We start from the raw sequence: 14,164 nt of genomic DNA on the forward strand, positions 1-14,164 counted from the left end.
CTACTGCACAAAGGGAATATCTAATCTCATTACATAATTACTTGTTTACTATATATAGATCCTCCATTGGGATATTTCGAATCGACTATGAGGAATTTCGAATCCTTATTATGCTGTCTGCCAGACAGCAGAAAGCCGTTAACGGTCTGCGGTGACTTCAACATGGACTTACTAAAGGGTTCTGATAAAACATACACTCCTGGAAATTGAAATAAGAACACCGTGAATTCATTGTCCCAGGAAGGGGAAACTTTATTGATACATTCCTGGGGTCAGATACATCACATGATCACACTGACAGAACCACAGGCACATAGACACAAGCAACAGAGCATGCACAATGTCGGCACTAGTACAGTGTATATCCACCTTTCGCAGCAATGCAGGCTGCTATTCTCCCATGGAGACGATCGTAGAGATGCCGGATGTAGTCATGTGGAACGGCTTGCCATGCCATTTCCACCTGGCGCCTCAGTTGGACCAGCGTTCGTGCTGGACGTGCAGACCGCGTGAGACGACGCTTCATCCAGTCCCAAACATGCTCAATGGGGGACAGATCCGGAGATCTTGCTGGCCAGGATAGTTGACTTACACCTTCTAGAGCACGTTGGGTGGCACGGGATACATGCGGACGTGCATTGTCCAGTTGGAACAGCAAGTTCCCTTGCCGGTCTAGGAATGGTAGAACGATGGGTTCGATGATGGTTTGGATGTACCGTCTACTATTCAGTGTCCCCTCGACGATCACCAGAGGTGTACGACCAGTGTAGGAGATCGCTCCCCTCACAATGATGCAGGGTGTTGGCCCTGTGTGCCTCGGTCGTATGCAGTCCTGATTGTGGCGCTCACCTGCACGGCGCCAAACACGCATACGACCATCATTGGCACGAAGGCAGAAGTGACTCTCATCGCTGAAGACGACACGTATCCATTCGTCCCTCCATTCACGCCTGTCGCGACACCACTGGAGGCGGGCTGCACAATGTTGGGGCGTGAGCGGAAGACGGACTAACGGTGTGCGGGACCGTAGCCCAGCTTCATGGAGACGGTTGCGAATGGTCCTCGCCGATACCCCAGGAGCAACAGTGTCCCTAATTTGCTGTGAAGTGGCGGTGCGGTCCCCTACGGCACTGCGTAGGATCCAACGTCTTGGCGTGCATCCGTGCTTCGCTGCGGTCCGGTCCCAGGTCGACGGGCACGTGCACCTTCCGCCGACCACTGGCGACAACATCGATGTACTGTGGAGACGTCACGCCTCACGTGTTGAACAATTCGGTGGTACGTCCACCCGGCCTCCCGCATGCCCACTATACGCCTTCGCTCAAAGTCCGTCAACTGCACATACGGTTCACGTCCACGCTGTCGCGGCATGCTACCAGTGTTAAAGACTGCGATGGAGCTCCGTATGCCACGGAAAACTGGCTGACACTGACGGGGGCGGTGCACAAATGCTGCGCAGCTAGCGCCTTTCGACGGCCAACACCGCGGTTCCTGGTGTGTCCGCTGTGCCGTGCGTGTGATCATTGCTTGTACAGCCCTCTCGCAGTGTGCGGAGCAAGTATGGTGGGTCTGACACACCGGTGTCAATGTGTTCTTTTTTTCCATTTCCAGGAATGTATGATGTGGAAACCATATTTGGTCTTACAGTGTGATCTCAGTGACTAATCTTCCAACATGGGTGGATAAAAGTAGCACCCCAACTAATGATATTTCCTTTGATGAAGCTGAATGCAAGAAAATAACTGTGCACTCACTAACAATGCTGTCTCTGATCATGGTGCACAGTCAGTTAGAATAAAAACGACAGTGCCTCTGCTCAGTGAAAATCCGAATAATTAATGATTGAAGAACAAATGTTTCTTAGAATTCTTTACGAAAAAAAAACATGGGATGAAATTTATAATGAACTAAATGCTAACACAAAATTTAATTTATTCTATGATAAATTCATATAACTGTTTGAAAATAGTTTAAGAAGACAGAGGGATTCATATTGACAATGTTTCCTTTGATGAAGCTCAAAGCCAGGTAATAGCTGCATAACTAATAATAAATTTTCTCTCAGTTCATGATGCACAGTTACTCAGGATAAATAAGACACTGCCTTACTGTATAAGACGTCTAAGTCGATACCAATTAGAGTAATTAATGACGCTAGGACAAATATTTTTGAGAATGGTTTACAAGCAATGACATGGGATAAAATTTATAACGAGCCAAATGTTGACTTAAAAATTAATTTATGGAACTATAAATTGATATCAGAATTAGAAGACAGCTTTCAACATAAGCAAATTAGAAAGAACATTAACAAGCGTATAAAACACATGGATCACTAGAGGAATTTAATCATTTTGTGAAAGGAAAATGGAAATATATACACTCCTGGAAATGGAAAAAAGAACACATTGACACCGGTGTGTCAGACCCACCATACTTGCTCCGCACACTGCGAGAGGGCTGTACAAGCAATGATCACACGCATGGCACAGCGGACACACCAGGAACAGCGGTGTTGGCCGTCGAATGGCGCCAGCTGCGCAGCATTTGTGCACCGCCCCCGTCAGTGTCAGCCAGTTTTCCGTGGCATACGGAGCTCCATCGCAGTCTTTAACACTAGTAGCATGCCGCGACAGCGTGGACGTGAACCTTATGTGCATTTGACGGACTTTGAGCGAGGGCGTATAGTGGGCATGCGGGAGGCCGGGTGGACGTACCACCGAATTGCTCAACACGTGGGGCGTGAGGTCTCCACAGTACATCGATGTTGTCGTCAGTGGTCGGCGGAAGGTGCACGTGCCCGTCGACCTGGGACTGGACCGCAGCGACGCACGGATGCATGCCAAGACTGTAGGATCCTACTCAGTTCCGTAGGGGACCGCACCGCCACTTCACAGCATATTAGGGACACTGTTGCTCCTGGGGTATCGGCGAGGACCATTCGCAACCGTCTCCATGAAGCTGGGCTACGGACCCATACACCGTTAGGCCGTCTTCCGCTCACGCCCCAACATCGTGCTGCCCGCCTCCAGTGGTGTCGCGACAGGCGTGAATGGAGGGACGAATGGAGACGTGTCGTCTACAGCGATGTGAGTCGCTTCTGCCTTGGTGCCAATGATGGTCGTATGCGTGTTTGGCGCCGTGCAGGTGAGCTCCACAATCAGGACTGCAATCGACTGAGGCACACAGGGCCAACACCCTGCATCATGGTGTGGGGAGCGATCTCCTATACTGGCCGTACACCTCTGGTGATCGTCGAGGGGACACTGAATAGTGCACGGTACATCCAAACCGTCATCGAATCCATCGTTCTACCATTCCTAGACCGGCAAGGGAACTTGCTGTTCCAACAGGACAATGCACGTCCGCATGTATCCCGTGCCACCAAGCATGCTCTAGAAGGTGTAAGTCAACTACCCTGGCCAGCAAGATCTCCGGATCTGTCCCCCATTGAGCATGTTTGGGACTGGATGAAGCGTCGTCTCACGTGGTTGCACGTCCAGCACGAACGCTGGTCCAACTGAGGCGCCAGGTGGAAATGGCTTGGCAAGCCGTTCCACAGGATTACATCCAGCATCTCTACGATCGTCTCCATGGGAGAATAGCAGCCTGCATTGCTGCGAAAGGTGGATATACACTGTACTAGTGCCGACATTGTGCATGGTCTGTTTCCTGTGTCTATGTGCCTGTGGTTCTGTCAGTGTGATCATGTGATGTATCTGACCCCAGGAGTGTGTCAATAAAGTTTCCCCTTCCTGGGAGAATGCATTCACGGCGTTCTTATTTCAATTTCCAGGAGTGTATGTTGGGAAGAACAAGTAGAGATCCAGCAGTGATTGAACATTACAAAAGTTTTTCATAATAATCACATAGGGAGTCTCCCAATGCTCAATCTTAGGTCTGCTATGGTTCCACATATATGTAAACGATTTTTGGTCTAATATACAGCAAGTGGAATTGGTTATTTTTGTGGATGACACTAGTATGGTAATCGTTCCAAGCATACATATCTTAACAAATGAGATGGTAAACAAGATTCTTAAAAGTATAATTGTTTTTCTGCTTACAGGCTTACCGTCTATTATAAAAAAGACACATACTCAGTTTTGAACATCTAGGGATACTATATCAATGATCAGGGTAAGGCACATAGTGGGGAAATAATAAGTAGGGTGGAAACTTCAGTATTCTTAGGTGCCCAAACTAAAGTTAATTTAAACTGCAAAAGCACATTTCGTTGCTCCCGAAAAAACTTTGTCCATGTAAACACACTTAGAATCATTGTAAATTTAGGGAGAAACAAAACAGAAAGTTGACATTTACATGTATTTTCATTCAATAACCTCTATGGAATAATGTTCTGGTATAACTCATCATTAAGGAAGCAAGTCTTCATTGGTCAAAAATGTCGTGCAAGAATGATATATAGTGCTCACCCATAATCTTCTTGTTGACATCTGTTTAAGGAGTTGGGCGTTCTGACTACTTCTTCACAGTATTTTTATTACCTCATGAAGTTGACTATAAATAATCCAGTTCAGTTCAAAAGGAACAAATTACAATACCAGAACAAAAATGACATTCATTATTCCACATTAAAGTTTAGTTATCACAAAAAAGGGTGCACAACATTGCAACTAAAATTTTTGGTAACTTACCCAGTGATTTCAAATTTTACTTAGTTGTCTAAGATTATATTACAAACTGAAAAAGTTTCTAGAACGATAGTTTCTCTCCTCAATTATTATGGCCAATTGAGTCAATGATGAAGAGCTGGCAAATATTTTTCACGAAAATGTCCATTAACAACAGGAAATTATTCGTGACACATAACATGATTTGGTGGTATATTATGTCTTGCAGCAATATATCGTTGTCTGAAAGTGTAACATGGACCATAGAAATTCTTCAGATAGTGAGGATGGAAGCATGAAGGAGAATGTTAAAACGTGATGGAACCACAAAATGCAGATGATAATGTATTAGAGTAACTAAGAAGAAATTAGAAGGGCTGCCGTAAGATGACCAGAATTAGAGGGCGGAGGTGTAAAGAGTATATACGAAAATGGACTCTTTGCAGCAGTAATTCAGTATGATGTTTGAAATAATCACCCACATTAGAACAGGAAGATATGTAAAAGATAACGAAATCAGTTGCTGGACAGTTGTCAGTTGAGTGAAACACACAAGACAACGTATTCTCAGGAGCTCCTCACACTACAAATTTCGCTTTCAGTAATTTTCTATACTGTTTGTTTCTATGAAAATGAGGTTAGCAAACGCAAGAGATGAAATATAAGTTCTTTGTAAAATTATGTTGAAGTGAATATTTGAGACTCCTAGTAATTAGAAAAAACTCACGTGTATGCATTTTTTGTGTTAAACGGATAATGACCTTGAGCAGCTGGTGGGCAAATTTCTTATCCTGAACATTGTCAGCTAACAAATTTTCGCACATAATCCGCTCAATGGAATAGTTATGCATCATTGACATCTGACATTCTTATTTATACAGGGTGTTACAAAAGGTACGGTCAAACTTTCAGGAAACATTCATCACACACAAAGAAAGATGATATATTATGTGGACATGTGTCCGGAAACGCTTACCTTTCATGTTAGAGCTCATTTTATTTCTTCTCTCCAACTCACATTAATCGTGGAATAGAAACACACAGCAACAGAACGTACCAGCGTGACTTCAAACACTTTGTTACAGGAAATGTTCAAAATGTCCTCCGTTACCGAGGATACATGCATCCACCCTCCGTCGCATCGAATCCCTGATGCGCTGATGCAATCCTGGAGAATGGCGTATTGTATCACAGCCGTCCACAATACGAGCACGAAGAGTCTCTACGTTTGGTACCGGGGTTGCGTAGACAAGAGCTTTCAAATGCCCCCATAAATGAAAGTCAAGAGGGTTCAGGTCAGGAGAGCGTGGAGGCCATGGAATTGGTCAGCCTCTACCAATGCATCGGTCACCGAATCTGTTGTTGAGAAGCGCACAAACACTTCGACTAAAATGTGCAGGACGCCGTGCGGGTTTGGGGGTTAGAATAGGTCCGCGGTATTCCTGCCTGTCCTAAGAGGCGACTAAAAGGAGTCTCAAACTTTTGGGCCTTATGTGATGGTCCCCTGTTGGGTTTGACCTCCATCTCTCAAAATTTTCCGAAGAGCGAGCCGATTGGGGAAGGGCCCTTTACTTGGTGCATTGTGTCCATCTTGCGATCAGACCGTTCGCCTGCTTATACACTGTTGAATTGCAGTCCTCTCCACTCTCCATCTCTTGGGCATGACTGTTTCTCCGTGCAGATTACACCTTGCACTGTGCAGTGCCTGTTTCTGCACCGACGGCGACCATGGACCACATGTTACCTAATATCCAGCACGGTAGCCAGGCTGTTGTGGTGGGGCCGCCATGTACCCTATTGATTGTAGCCCCCTGACTACACAGGGATCGCTCTACTGATGCCTGCGCCGTTAACTACCCACGTATGCCAAGGAGTAGATGCCTATCCTCCTGGGGTATCGGGACTCCCGGCAACAGCCATCCTGCCAGGTGGCTTTTGCCGTGGCTGGGTGGCACCTGTGGGGAGGGCCCTTGGTCGGAGTAGGTGGCATCAGGGCGGATGACCCGCAATGAAGCGTGGTACATCGTCTCTCGCTGGTGGCCAGCCGCCAGCAGTCTCTAAGCGTTCTCGGGCTCAGTTTAACACTCAGAAGTACGATCCGAAAACGTTTCCCTCCCTGGCCACAGTGTGGGAGAAACGTATGTCTCAGGATGGCAGTAGCAGTTATTCGCCCCGCTTCTTAGTTTGTATGAGGGCTGATGGGGAGTCTTTGCTCTCCACAAAGCCTCAATTCTTCGTCAAGCATTTAGAGGACAAGTTTGGGGAGGTGGAGGGCTTGTCAAAATGCGCTCTGGGTCAGTCCTGATATAAACGGCATCCTCTGCCCAGTCACGATGGTTACTCGCTTGTGAGAAGTTGGGGGATGTTGCCGTTATGTTCACACCCCATAAGAGTTTAAATATGGTCCAGGGAGTTATTTACCATAGGGATCTTCTTTTGCAGTCTGATGAAAAGCTGCGCGCCAATTTAGAGCGCCGAGGTGTACATTTCGTCCGGCACGTTCATCGGGGTCTGAAGGAAAATCAGATTGCTACCGGTGCCTTCATCTTGGCCTTAGAAGGGGATACATTACCGGAAAAGGTCAAGGTGATGGTCTACCGATGTGACGTTAAGCCCTATATCCCTCCCCCGATGCGGTTCTTTAAGTGCTGGAAGTTCGGCCATATGCCTTCTTGCTGCACTTCCAGCCTCACATGTCGAGATTGTGGACGGCCATCACATCCCAATACACCATGTGCCCCGCCTCCCATCTGTGTCAACTGCGGGGAGCACCATTCACCTTGCTCGCCAGACTGCCGAATTTTCCAGAAAGAGCGTAAAATCATGGAATACAAGACCCTGGGCAGACTAACCTATACTGAGGCCAAAAGGAAATACGACCGACTCCATCCTGTGAGAATGACATCTTCCTACACTGCTGCTACAACACCTGTGCTAGCCCTGTCTGTTTCTCCAATTGCGGCTGGATCGACGAGTAGTACAACTCCTCCTGCCCCCTCGCCAGTGGGGGCTCTACCCACCGGGTTGCTCCTGCGCCACCTACCTCAGGAGAAACACCATCCCACCCATCGGGGTTGTCCATCCCCACTTCTAAGCCAGAGAAGTGTCCAACTTCTTCGGCTTCTCACTCTTGCAAAGGGTCCCTTGGGGGTCCCTCCCTTTCCAGGTTTCCGCCAGCGAGAAGGCTGACGACTGACAGTGGCGTAAGTGCCCGCAATCCGCTGGTCGTAGGGCTTCACGGTCCTCCTCCGTCCTGGAGACTGAATCGGTGAAGCCCTCCCAGCCGGTGCGACCCAAGGAACGGCGTGAGATATCCAAGAAGAGCTCTCAGCCCAAGGAACTCGTGGTGGCAGCCATCCCACCGCAACCTTCCAGCTCTGCGTCTGAGGATGAGGTGGAGATTCTGGCGTCCCCTGAGGACCTCAATCTCGCCGGTCCATCAGACGCCATGGAAAGCACTATCACAGGTGCTAAATCGGAGGCAGCAGGTGACCCAGTGGCGTAATCTCCCTTCCCAGACCCGTCACGCCTTTCTCAGCCATGGACACACCATCCTCCAGTGGAACTGCGGTTTCTTCCACCATCTAGCTGAGCTCCGCCAACTTACCAGCCTTCACCCTTTCCTCTGCATTGCTCTGCAGGAAACTTGGTTTCCGGCAATGCGAACCCCCGCCCTCCATGGCTACCAGGGTTATTATAAGAACTGGGCAGCTTATGAAAGGGTGTCTGGTGGCGTCTGCATATATGTCCTGAACTCTCTTCACAGCGGGTCTGTACCTCTCCAAACACTTTTAGATGCTGTCGCTATTCGGCTGTGGACGCCACAGGCTGTTACCGTCAGCAATCTTTACCTTCCACTGGATGGTGATCTCGTGCAGCATGTCCTGGCTGCTCGGATAGCCCAATTGCCGCCACCTTTCTTGTTACTGGGCGACTTTAACGCCCATACCCATCTGTGAGGTTGGTCAGTGGCAACAGGTCGAGGCGCCATCGTTGAGCATTTATTGGCGCAGCTTGATCTCTCGATATTAAATGATGGTGCCTTCACACACTTCAGTGTGGCGCATGGCACATACCCCGACAAAGACCTTTCGATCTGTAGCCCTAGCCTCTTACCGTCTGTCCAATGGAGAGTGCATGACGACCTTTGTGGTAGTGACCAGTTTCCGATCTTTCTGTCACTACCACAGCGTCAGTCTTCTGGGCGCCCTAGCAGATGGGCTGTGAATAAGGCTGACTGGGACTTGTTCTCCTCCACTGCCGCTATTGAGCCTCTCTCTAACGATGACAGTAATGCAGTGGTTCAATCGGTCACCACCGGCATCGTTACTGCCGCCGAATCTGCCATTCCCCGTTCTTCTGGGTACCCTCGGCTGCGGACTGTGCCTTGGTGGTCGCCTGAGATCGCTGAAGCGATTAAAGCTCGCCGGCGGGCGCTCCAGCTTTACAAGCGACATTCCTCAATCGAACTCCTTATCGCCTTCAAACGGCTGCGTGCGCGAGCCCGCCGCATTATCCGCCAACACAAGCAGGAGTGCTGGGAGCTGTATGTGTCCACCATTGGCCTCCATGTCACTCCATCGCAGGTGTGGGTCAAGATTCGCCGCCCCTATGGCTATCGGACCCCTGTCAGCGTCCCTGCGCTCTCACCGAATGGAGCAGTTTGTACTGACTCCGACGTCATTGCAAACCGCTTGGCAGAGCTCTTTGCTCTGAATTCCGCTTCTGCCAACTACCCCTTGGGCTTCCGCTCCATTAAAGAGCGGATAGAATGTCGGAGTCTTTCTTTTCGCACCCAGCATCCTGAATTGTACAATGTTCCATTCAGTGAGTGGGAATTCCGCAGTGACCTCGCCGCTTGTCCTGATACCGCTCCTGGCCCAGATAGCATCCACTCTCAGATGCTGAAACATCTTTCAGTGGACTGCCAGCGACACCTCCTCGACCTTTACAACTGCATTTGGGTCGAGTGTGAGTTTCTGTCGCAATGGCGGGAAAGCCTTGTTGTCCCCATTCTGAAACCGGGGAAGAACCCTTTGGAGGTGGACAGCTACCGTCCCATTAGCCTCACCAACGTTCTTTGCAAGTTTCTTGAACGGATGGTGAGCCGGCGCTTGAATTGGATACTGGGGTCTCGCGGCCTTCTGGCTCCGTCTCAGGGTGGGTTCCGTAAAGGCCGCTCCACCACCGACAATCTGGTGAGCCTAGAGTCGGCCATCCGTACTGCCTTTGCCCGCCATCAGCATCTGGTCGCTGTCTTTTTCGACATGAGGAAGGCGTATGATACGACATGGCGTAATCACATCCTTTCTACACTTTATGGATGGGGCCTTCGGGTCCCTCTGCCGATCTATACCCGTAATTTTCTGTCATATCGTACTGTCCGCGTGCACGTCGCGGCCTCATGTAGTTCCTCCGAAGTCCAGAAGAACGGTGTGCAACAGGGTTCTGTTCTAAGTGTCTGTCTGTTTTTAATAGCCATTAACGGGCTCGCTGCGGCCGTGGGAAATTCTGTCTCCGCTTCCCTGTATGCTGACGACTTCTGCCTTTACTACAGCTCTATTGGCATTGCAGTTGCTGAACGTCAGCTACAGTGCGCAATCCGCAAGGCGCAGTCTTGGGCTGTAGCGCACGGTTTTCAGTTTTCGGCAGCCAAGACCTGCGTCATGCATTTCTGCCGGCGACGCACTGTTCACCCAGAGCCGCGGTTTTATCTCGACGGCGAGCTTCTTACAGTGGTGGAGTTACATATGTTTTTGGGGTGGTTTTTGATGCCCGGTTGACTTGGCTGCAGCTTAAACAGGCGTGTTGGCGGCATGTAAATGCTCTGCGATGCCTGAGCCACACCAGGTGGGGCGCCGACCGATCTACTCTCCTACGGCTTTACCAGGCGTTAATCCAGTCCCGTCTGAACTATGGGAGTCTGGCTAATGGCTCAGCATCCCCATCTGCGCTGCGGGTGCTGGACCCAATCCTCCACAACGCGATACGCCTTGCCACTTGTGCCTTCCGGACCAGTCCTGTGGACGGCATACTTGTGGAGGCAGGTGTCCCTCCACTGCGGATACGACGCCAACAATTACTGGCTGCTTATGCTGCCCTTGTTTTTAGCTTGCCCGAGCATCCAAATTATCGTGTCCTGTTCCCGCAGTCCCTCGTCCATCTGCCAGAACGTCGGCCCAGGTCGGGTTGTCCGATCGCCGTACGCGTCAAACAGCTTCTCTACGGGCTTGGATGTTTCCCTGTACCACCTCCTTTCCGGGCCCCTCTGCGTACACCCCCATGCCTTCGGCTCGACTTGGCACAGGGCCCAAAGGACTCAGTTTCTCCGGTGGCCTTCCGACGCCGCTTTTATTCCATCCTGGACACGTATCAGGGCTCTGGCGTTGTCTATTCCGACGGTTCGATGGTTCCTGGTCGTGTCGGTTATGCACTAACTCTAGGGGACCATTCTGAACAACGTTCGTTGCCGGCTGGCTGCAGTGTTTACACTGCTGAGCTGGTCACCATCTTTAGCTCCCTAGAGTATATCCGCTCCTGCTCAGATGAATCCTTCATTATCTGTAGCGATTCCCTGAGCGGTTTACGAGCTCTCGACCAGTGTTTCCCTCGTTCTCGTCTGGTGATGGCTATCCAGGAGTCCCTGCATACTCTTACCCGTTGCGGCAGATATGTGGTCTTTGTTTGGACCCCGGGTCATGTTGGGATACCCAGAAATAAAACTGTTGACCGCCTGGCGAAAGAGGCCACTAGTGCACCATCTCTGGAGATTGGCCTCCCGGCGACTGATTTGCGGGCACTATTACGCCGCAAAGTTTTCGATTTATGGGACACTGATTGGCGCAACATGCCCGTGCCTAACAAACTCCGCCGTATCAAGGAGACGACTACTGTGTGGCGGTCATCCATGCGAGCTAACTGCAGGGAATCAGTCGTCCTTTGTCGGCTCCGCATTGGCCACACCTGACTGACGCACACTTATTTACTGTGTTGTCAAGATCCCCCTCTCTCTCGTTGTGGGGCGTCCTTGACGGTGGTCCATATTCTGTTTTAGTGCGCCCTTTTATCTGTGCTCAGGCAGACTTTTGCGCTGCCTGATACGCTCTCTGCGCTTTTATCTGACGACTCTTCCATAGCGGACGTAGTTCTGCGTTTTATTCGGGCAGGGAGATTTTATCGCTTAATGTAAGTGTGTGAGTTTTTGTGTTGATTCTGGCCTATGGCCTACGATTTGTCTGATTTTTTTTCATGTCTTTCTCGATGGTTGGCTTTTCCGTTTTTGTTTGTATGGTCGGCCAACCACCGTCATACTCTGTGTGATTTTAGTTCGTCTTGTCTGGTCTTTGTCTACGTTTCTCTTGTTCTGTGTCGTCTGTCTTATCGTCTGTCTTATCGTCCGTTGATCGTTTTATTCTCAGTGGGTGTTTTTAGTATTTGGAAAAAGGGACCGATGACGGTAGCAGTCTGGTCCCTTTAACCCCCACAAACCAACCAACCAAAATGTGCAGGACCTTCATCGTGCATGAACCACATGTTGCGTCACACTTGTAAAGGCACATGTTCTAGCAGCACAGGTAGTATCCTGTATGAATTCATGATTACGTGCTCCATTGAGCGTAGGTGGAAGAACATGGGGCCAAATGAAGACATCACCAACAATGCCTTCCCCAAACGTTCACAGAAAATCTGTGTTGATGACGTGATTGCACAACTGCGTGCGGATTCTCGTCAGGCCACACATGTCGATTGTGAAAATTTACAATTTGATCACGTTGGAATGAAGCCTCATACGTAAAGAGAACATTTGCACTGAAATGAGGACTTACACATTGTTGGATGAACCATTCGCAGAAGTGTACCTGTGGATGCCAATCAGCTGCTGATACATGGTACAGAAACAACTGGTTCTCCCGTACCTTTCTCCATACAGTGACGTGGTCAATGCCTTGTACAGCAACAACTTCTCTCACATTGAAATTAGGGTTATCGTCAACTGCACGAAGAACAGCCTCGTCCATTGCACGTGTCCTCGTCGTTCTAGGTCTTCCCCAGTCGCGAGTCATAGGCTGGAATGTTTCGTGCTCCCTAAGACGCCGATCAATCGCTTCGAACGTCTTCCTGTCGGGACACCTTCGTTCTGGAAATCTGTCTCGATACAAACGTACCGCGCCACGGCTTTTGCCCCGTGCTAATCCATACATCAAATGGGCATCTGCCAACTCCGCATTTGTAAACATTGCACTGACTGCAAAACCACGTTCGTGATGAACACTAACCTGTTGATGCTACGTACTGACGTGCTTGATGCTAGTACTGTAGAGGAATGAGTCGCATGTCAACACAAGCACCGAAGTCAACTTTACCCTCCTTCAATTGGGCCAACTGGCGGTGAATCGATGAGGTACGGTACACACGGATGGAACTAAAATGAGCTCTAACATGGAAATTGAGCGTTTCCGGACACATGTCCACATAACATATTTTCTTTATATGTGTCTGCGGAATGTTTCCTGAAAGTTTGGCCGTACCTTTTTGTAACACCCTGTATAGGTTCTATGTGTATCTATAAACGTTTATAGCTTCTACGAAATTTGGAAGGTATCAGTGTATGAAAAATATGATGAACAATCAAAGATTATTTCCAAATGAAGAAAGTGAAATAGCAGAAGACCTTCTAAAACAATGGCTTAGAGGCATATCGGAACTAGCGAGGAGGCGCAGTGGTTAGCACAATGGACTCGCTTTCGGGAGGACGATGGTTCAAATTCTGATTTAGGTTTTCTGTGATTTCCCTAAATCGCTTCAGGCAAATGCCAGGATGGTTCCCTTGAAAGGGCACGGCCGGCTCCCTTCCCTAAGCCGACGAGACCGGTGGCCTCGCTGTCTGGTCCCCTCCCCAAATCAACCAACCAACAGAGACATCGGAAGAATCATATTGGAATACAGTTTTGTTATCGATTTGTAGACATATTAGATTCATTCTCTCTATGACTCCTTCCCCCTGTCTTCTTTATCTTCGTGGATGCATATTTATTTTTTCCTCGACACTTGGACGATAGTTTACATATGAACGGCGGCTTTCGTCAACGAATTAGACTATAACATGTGGCGATAAAATTGGGAAGTTGTAAGGCTGCAAGTATATGTCTTGGTGGGATTGTTAGAAAAATACGAAGCAGGATCCGCTTTGTACTTCGTACCTTGTATTTTAGATCGATAACCTATGTCTGGGGAATAAATAAATTACTGTAGTTATTGAGTCTGTCTAGTCTTGCTGTTCGTTGAGTGCAATAATGATTTCTTCAGATTTACTTACCTCATTAGTAACCTCAACAAGGGTATGTCAGTATAATACTCAGTATGTGATTAGTTCACGTTGTTTGATCAAAATAAACAAAGATCTGAACCGATTTGTAGCACCTATCACGTCAGTTGACCGGCATAAATATTGCCTCCTCTCGCTCTCAGAGAAAACGATATGGCCTACAAATTATTGCGAGATTACGTAGCTAAGGTCTTAAGCTTTAAAA

This window comes from Schistocerca gregaria, unplaced genomic scaffold (genome assembly GCF_023897955.1).
Source record: "Schistocerca gregaria isolate iqSchGreg1 unplaced genomic scaffold, iqSchGreg1.2 ptg000077l, whole genome shotgun sequence".
Taxonomy (NCBI): domain Eukaryota; kingdom Metazoa; phylum Arthropoda; class Insecta; order Orthoptera; family Acrididae; genus Schistocerca; species Schistocerca gregaria.